The sequence below is a fragment of the Bombus vosnesenskii genome, unplaced genomic scaffold (genome assembly GCF_011952255.1).
Source record: "Bombus vosnesenskii isolate JDL3184/JDL3185 unplaced genomic scaffold, Bvos_JDL3184-5_v1.1 scf7180000015219, whole genome shotgun sequence".
NCBI classification, from domain to species: Eukaryota; Metazoa; Arthropoda; class Insecta; order Hymenoptera; family Apidae; genus Bombus; species Bombus vosnesenskii.
Window position 1 is genome coordinate 14358 of NW_022883891.1, and position 8552 is coordinate 22909.

General features: G+C 35.5%; 1 long non-coding RNA gene across 4 annotated transcripts; it reads left to right on the forward strand.

Annotated features, from left to right (window-relative positions):
• The first annotated feature begins 4247 nt into the window (after positions 1-4247).
• On the forward strand, positions 4248-5269 carry LOC117241057. Of its 4 annotated transcripts, none has more exons than XR_004494876.1 (5): positions 4248-4266; positions 4585-4676; positions 4794-4938; positions 4998-5163; positions 5230-5269. It is a non-coding gene; the product is annotated as an uncharacterized LOC117241057 (long non-coding RNA). The 4 variants fall into 4 exon arrangements; XR_004494877.1 differs by having other exon boundaries at positions 5004-5163; XR_004494874.1 differs by having other exon boundaries at positions 5023-5163.
• The last annotated feature ends 3283 nt before the right edge of the window (positions 5270-8552 follow it).

An 8552-nucleotide genomic window follows, 5' to 3' on the forward strand; every position in this document is an offset into this window, starting at 1 on the left:
GTAACTTGAAACGTACATATACACGTCCCTCGAAATCAGTTTTCGACGAAAATACATACGTGACATGTTATGTTGCAACCGAACGTGAATTTCTCGCGGGAAATAGCCTGATATCGTTTATTTATGCGTCTCTCAAATACGAATTTTACTATGCACTTCGTTTAAGACACGCCATTTTGCAAAACGATTATCGAAAGATTATTGCTTACATCGAGATCGAGAATAGATTCGCAGGAAGCTGGATGCCGCGATTTCTTCCCGCGCTTTACTTTCTTCCGAAGTTGTGATTGGTTGATTTCCTGCTGCCATATTCGGTTTCGCCGAGAATCGTGAACACGTACGCTGGAAGCAATGCGGGGTAATTATTTAATTTATTTCATAATATTATTTAACATATATCGTGGAAAGTTCTGAATATTCGGATTCTTCTGTTATCGTTTCATCGTATGTTAGCATTATCAGCTCTCGATATCGAATTGACAAACAGAATTTTTCTCATACAAAGTAAGTCACATTAAGTATATGTATATGTATAGTCGAAGCAATGCAATTAAAAATTTTTCCATTTTAATTGGTATTATTTATCACAGACATTTTACCGAGCATTCATTTTATAAATCTTATACATATATATATATATGTATATATATATATATATATATATATATATATATGTCGGATCACGATTCGAATTTTGGGCGCGCGACGACTCTTCATGTGGACTAGCCATCGTTTCACAAAGCCGAGATTTTATTTACACGTGTATACAGGTCTATCACTAAGCTTAACAAATAATAAGTACAACTAATAATAAGTCTAACAAACACTAAGCCTAATGAATAATACGATCTACGAATAATTAAATTAAATAATACTATTAGCAATGTTTGAGTTCAAACGAATCCACGGTCACCGGGATAACTCCTTACTAAGCGAAACTAACTTAGACGCAAATGCGATCGTCGAAAATGCTCGATGTATCACTCTCCAAGGCAATCGCAAGAATGCCAGCCTCGTGGAGATTTTTCTCCCTGTACGATTGCATTTTGTTTTCTATACCCGTTTGGAAGCATCGAGAAAGTTCCAAACGCCGTTGCTAGGCAGTTTCTGCCTGGAGTTTTGATTACTAATACAATGTATGTCCCATTGCATCGGCACCTCCGAGGCAACATCACACGTGGCTAGGCCCGCTCTCGAGGCCGCATGCCGCCACAACCACATTTCTCGGAAAACACATACAACCACTCCAGACCTCCGTTAGATAAAACATCCATCCCGTGACCGTGGCTACGTTCAGTGACCTATTGTCACCTCGAACCCAATCTCGCTTATTACAAATCTTAAGCAATTACAACTATAATAAAATCTAGGCTAAGGTACTAGAGGATGTTCCCAAGATTTCCAAGGAAAGGCTTCGGCTTTCCTTTCATCTCCGACATATATAACCAATTTATAATATATATATGAATACACACACGCGCGCGCACACACACACACAAACACACACAAATATACACACACACACACATATATATATATACAAACAATAGAAATACTTTCGTGTGCTATTATACGTAGTTCGATAGTTTACATTTCACGGGCCCCGTGTTGCACCTGCGTCGGTTTCGTTCCTGTTTCCAACGTATAAGTGTAGCGTCAGTGATTCGCGTGACGCGACGCAACCTTCAACGTTTGTTTTTCTCCGTTTATGCGTTGTGTGTTCGTTTGAATGAAAACGTCGCGAGTGTTGTAACAAAAACCACGGAAAACAGAAGAAGAATACGGGAGCAAAAGGAATTCCAGGCTACAGCAGAATGCCCATTGCCCAACAGGGTTTCGTTCCATGGTACTTCAACGAGGTAAGCTACCTCTTTTAGTACGCTTCAAGGCGCCTCTTTCCAACCAATTAATTTGCGTCCAACACCATTTTAACTTCGTATACTCAGAGAAAATATCGTTCTTTTGTATTTTCTAACTCTGATCTATGTATAAATTTACTGCGACGGGTCATTTCTACGGATTAACGTATCTTATAAAAACGTTGCGTGAAATGTTAATAATATATAAGTCTTGAAACATTTGTACTAATTTCATAGAGGAACGTAGTTGGTACCTTCCGGGTGGCATATTGTATGCTTGTTACATGAACTTTCCAAATATCTTACAGTTAAATGGTTGGATTGTTTACTAGAATAAGCAACACAACATTGTTTTTGATTTATTGTGAATGAATTTATAGAATCATATTATTTTACACATATACACTATCGCGCAAAAGTATCCCAACATTTGATTACTTTTGATATTATGTTATTTAATTGCACAATCAAATTGATAGTATGTACCGATATATAATGATTACGATCTGTATTATTATCTTATTCTTATCTGTATTATTATCTGTATTATTATGTAGCCTGTAAGAAACGAATTAATTAATTAAGAATCTCGTTGTAACCTACAGGTTCGGAAAAGGCTGATAGGCTTTGGTCTACGTGGTGGTTGGGAATTTTCATTCGTTTCGAGTTCGCTTAGCTGATAAATAGTGAATGTGCATTTCTTCCAAAATAAAGAAGAAAGCGAAGTCGATAGAAACGTGGGTCAAATTTGAAATCATTTCTCGATTATGTGGAGGTTGATTAAACGCGTTGGTGTATATAGTGATGAGACGAGTTGATATTTGGTGTAGTCAAATGTATTTAAAACTATCGACAGTACTCTTCTAACGATCTCCCTCTAACGAATTTAAATTCGACTTCGGTTGACGGTTGCGCGTAGCGGCGATATTGTTCTGTCCGGAGTTTGTTTATTATCAAGTTTCGTACCTCGAGACGGTATCAATGCCCCGAGGCAAAACAACAACATGAGTTACTCTCGATTCGCATCGTCCTATGACTCATATGCCGCTACAATATGCAATCGAATAAAGTGATAAATAGCTTGCAGATGTTTACGCGTCTCTGAAAATGTTAAAAGATATAACATGTTTAACGCGAAGTATTCGTGATAATATTCGCTGCAATTTGAAATATCTGCGTGCAGTCTCGTAGGTTTTGAATAAAAATTTATCTTTTATCGAAAGATACATACATGTTTTGGCCTATATATAGCTTTGTACTCTTGTAACCTAAAAGAGAAGTCGAAAAAAAGTGATGTTAACTCTTGCAGTAAAAAATTCATTTATGTCAATACTACTTTTAGAAATGCACCAAGAGAAGCAAGACAAATTATTGACGAAACACAGGATAGTCATTTCCGATCCAAGAGAAAAACGCAACTAAAATAATATGTAGATAGCTATTAAGGCAATAAATAATAAAGTCATTGAAATGATCCATCATTTCAAACTAATATCGCTTCTCTTTACTTCAGAACTGCTATAAACATTTTAAATATCATTTATGTCTTGGTTCCCTTGCGAAGTTCTCGAAGAATTCGTCAAATGATGTCATGAACAATATAAATAATCGTAAAAAATCTATATTTGTGTTTAAAAAATAGGCGAATAAAGAGAAATAGGATAATCGAGACCGGTGAAAAAGGATCAACCAACATCCCGCATCTGATACAAGCGGAAGAGAAATCAATTTCTATCATGTCGCACGGCGAACAAGAACGCAAATACGGAATCTTTTGTATAATACTACCCCAAACTCTGTTGAGTCGCAGTAATAATAATAATCGGGTGTTGACTTCTGCTCGTTTTTACTTGAAGTTTGCTCGTTACCTCTTTGAAATTTGGTGGATCGTTTTCTGTCGAAACCCGTTCCATCTGACGTTAAAATCAATAAAAACAATATTACGATAAAGACTTTTATCTCCATTGTTGTCAACTTCCGTCAAGTCTTCGTTTTCTGCTCGCTGAATATAATACGGATTCCCAAAAACTTTCTTCGTATGAAAGTTTACTAATGTACATTTATCAAACATTGCACATTTTAAAATAGGTTATCATTATAAGATTAAAAAAAAATAGCTAAAAATATCTTGAAACAAAAGAAACCAATTTTGAAGTTTGTTAGCCCAGAAATGTCATGGTAGGAAGGTATACTTCGATATTACTTTTACTATCGATAGGCGTCGCCGTCGTTGCTGTTATCATATACGAGACACAACAAATCACGAAATTGACAAATCACCGGTGATCTCCTCGAGTCGCAGTTCGAACGTTTCACAAATAAGTTAAAGAATTAAACTTTAGATATAGTGGTAAAATTTATTGTATGAATCCAACAGAGTGACGGTTCAGGGTGTTATAACAAAGAGGTATAGAACGTTGATTTGGGAGACTTCTTGTACTGAGGTTTTAGTCCCTCTGAAGCGGTTATCGTCGGGTGTATATCAGAGGCGCCTATCCGTTGCTATCTGGTTATTGTTTCGATAGCTGTGGCATGTAGGATGTTTTGTCTACTCTATTAGTGCTTCTAATGCACTAATTCGTGTGATACTGTCGACGATTCGCCTGTGCATGATTATACATTGAGTAAACGGATAGCCTGAGTTGGAGTTTTGATGATTAGGATAATCGAAATAATTCATAGCCATGGTAATACTTTAACTAATTTATTTTGTTGTCTTTTATAGGCCACTGCAATGAGAAAAGAATTCCTGAAGCCAAAGAAAATGATACACCCAAATAGCAGAAAGTCTATCGCTATTACGAAAAAAGCCAAAAAGTAAATACAATTACTATTAAATTATGTGCTTTTGTTATGTACATTTCATTTATTTTATATGATTATATAATACTTTTGTGTAATAAAGAAGGAAATGGACAATGTGTTTTGTTTCAGAATATCAAATAGACAGAAGGCAGAAATGTCCTGCTTGATAAAACAGAATTCAATAGGAGAGAAAATATCGTAGATCAGAAACAATATGATTCCAGGCGTGTGACCCTATACTCCAGAGATAACTGCAAGTTTGTTAGAAACGGAGGTAAAACAAAAATATATACACACGATGATACAGAGATTGTACATTAAAGATGTGATTAGTTATAGTTCTATATTTGATCCAAAGGTATGTAGCAAGAAATGATGAAGAAATGGAAGAAATTACTATTAAAAGGTCTATAGGTAGCAACAGGAGTAGACAGCATGCTAGGAGGGAACATATAATTAGAGTAGAAAGAACTAGGAGAATATCATACACGTGGAATAGGTAAAGAATTACAGCCAAATTTATTTTCAATATATCCTGATGTACAAACCCTCCTTTATTTTTCAGAAATTTCTGATATTTTAAATGCAACTCAGTGTGAAATGTTATTGAATTGGAATAATGAATTACAGTGTGCGAATAATTTTAAATTTATAAGGTTTGGCGAGAAAGATTTAAAGAAAGTATTAGAGCTAAGAAAAAGAATGAAAATAAGCCATATTAGACTATCCAAATCTCTATTAGCTATGCCTGTAAACAAGAAGAATTTATTCAGCAAGCCAATTGATTTAGATGAAAATAGTGTAATGGAAATAGAATAAATTCTGTAGATATGTCTTTTTATCTTTCATCTCTATTTAAAAACAAGAAAACAGAAGAAAAGCGAACAGTTTCGTCCTTTTTTGTTTGCGAAATGCTAGAAACCGCATTTCGTCTTGCTCTTATCTCCCACGAGAAACAGTCACGTCACAAGATACAAGAGTACGATAGAAGAGAAAAGAAAATGTTCGATTGTGAAATATACAACAAAACTGAAACATGCAGATGAATCACGTGCACGTTATGAATATTCTGCATCGTTTCTCCGCCTTTCCTTCATTTTTTTCGCTAGCTGCTCCATTATTTAAGAACGAAGATATAGTAATTACTCTCAAAGTTGTACATTTCGAAATGGTAGGAAAATCAATAGTACAATGATAAATATACGATTTTAAAAGCTTTTTAGATTTCTTACATACTTAGCATTAATCAAATAGCTTAGTATATAAAAGAGTTTACTTATGTCGCATGTTATAAATGCAGCTCCGTTCGTTACAACAATTCCAATTCCAAGGAATTTCTCTCGAAGATCGCAGTGAAGAATTTGCTTTGTTAAATTATTACTGGTATACTTCGTCAACTTGTGGTATATCGATACAATTTGTCAACCATCACTTTTAATAGCTTCTCGCTAATAAAAACATTTCGTACCTATTTAATAAGAAGCAGTATATTCTTAATTATTTAGAAATTTAGTTAATGATGTTTAAAAATACGAATATGTTTAAAAATTATAATGTAAATATATATATTTCATTTCATGTTTTACTAATATATCTCTATTTTAGATTAAATATCTGAAACTTGAAAGAAACTTTTAAAACTTTCAATACATCGCATACGTTTCAAATTTAGTGCATAGTTACATATATATATATACGATCGATCTTACTCGATCATCTTACTCGAAGAACAGGGTCTGCGTATGGCGAGCTACGGGACAGGGACCGTTGGAATGTTTACTGTCGAGTGTTACAACTATTTCCTTCTTAAGGAGAGCTATAGAATTATTCCATGCCTTTGTTAGACAAACCGTTCATCCTGTGACCGCGGCTACGTTCGGTGACTGACTGTCGCCTCGAGCCAAAGCTCATTATCACAACTCTCGAACAATTACAATCGGATTGAATAACTACAATTGTTCACTTACAGCTATAGTAGACTCTAGGTTACAATGTTGCGGGATTATCCAAAATTCCGAAGGCTCCGGTGTTCTTTCATCTCCGACAAATATATTATGGTATAGTTCCTATTTTCCGACCGCATGGAAGGCTAATAAAGATGGAAATATGGTCGAGAACTGGCGACCAATTACGATCGGCCCAATTCTAGGCCGCATTTTCTCATCAATCCTCGATGGGCGGCTAAGACGGGGTATAGATCAAAATATAAGGCTGTTGGGATATGTGTAATTTTCTGTGCTGGACTGAGTTAAGTAGTAGAAATACTTATATGTATATATCAGTGTGTGGAAGTATGTGTGTGTGCGCAGCGTCTCGAAACAAAGGAATGTAAACAGTCAGTCGGTTAATAGTCGTCGATGAAGAGTCGGGTGTAGAAGGTGCTGAGACGCGTGCAAGTGTATCGATAAATATATATAGAATCGTCCATGTAATAAATATATCATTATTTTAGTAATAACTGTCAATATAAATTTAATGTTCCTATAACATTATTTCGGCTTCAAAAGTCCACAATTCTCAACATGGTAGAAGATCGTGGTTGCCGAGATTTAAGGTTATGGAACCACGTGTAACCGGGAGGGAATGTATAAAAGTCGATTTATAAAAAGGAATAAAAAATTGGAAATAAGTTCTGAAGAGATAAAAAGGCTATTGGTAGAACAAATAAAAAGATTTTGGATAATAAAGAGAATTATTTTTTGAAAAAAAAAGGTGTGAATATAGAAAACGAATCAAGATGCCAAGGGACGACGAAATTAAGGTTCAAATATTCGATGGACGCGATTACAGAATGTGGAAGAAAAGAATATTAATGTATCTAAAGTGTAAAAAATGTTATGAACCGGCTACACGAGGGAAAATGGACACGGATGCGCAAGATAAGTGGGATGAAAAGAATCAATGGGCGATAAACTACATCTATAGTAGTATAACGAATGAGCAATTAGAATTTGTTGGTGATCAAGACACTGCTTTAAAAATAATGCAAAAGTTTGATGAGATGTATATGAAGGAATCAACAGCAGTGCGAATTTGTATAAGAAGTAGACTAGACATCATGAGGTTGAAAGACTTTGAAGAATCAAATTCATTTTTCACGGAATTTGAAAAAACTATCAATGAATTAAAGAGTGCCGATGCAAATGTAAGCGAACGTGAAAAACTCGACTACATGCTGAAAGCACTACCAGAATCATTGAGCTATGTTGGTGACTTAATCGACTCAGTGAAAGAAAATGATCGGACTTGTGAATTTTTGAAAAATAAAATTATAATGTGGGAAACGCGTAGCAAGAAAGAAAGTGATAGAACAAAGTCAAATGTATTTACAGCCGAAAAAAAGGACATAAAGTGCTATGGCTGTGGAAAGTACGGTCACATGGCAAAAAATTGCACAAACACGCATAGAGGCGGAAACAATGGCGCAAACAATGGAAGAACGCAACAGCAAGGAGGTGCGTATCAGCCGCAGTAGAATAGGGGTCGCGGCGGACGAAGTTTTGGCCAAAGAAGACGAGGATACGGCCAACGAGGATTTGGCCAACGAGGACAAAGCAGAGGCCGGCAACAACGCTACTACGAGGCAAGTCAACACGACGCAAATTATTCACACAACGAGGGCTACGACGACCAAGAAATTGGATCTTTCCTAACGAGAGTAGAGCGCGAAAATAATAAAAATGAAATTACGGTATGTACTAGCGATACGCGAAAAAAAGATTGGATATTGGATAGTGGATGTTCAGATCACATTATATATAATGACTCTTATTTTGTTGAGTACGAAAATTTAAAAAACCCGATAAATGTGAAGTTAGGAGACGGTAGAAGTCTAAAAGGAACAAAAGCCGGAAAAATTTTAACTTACTTTGAAGTAAACAAAAGGAG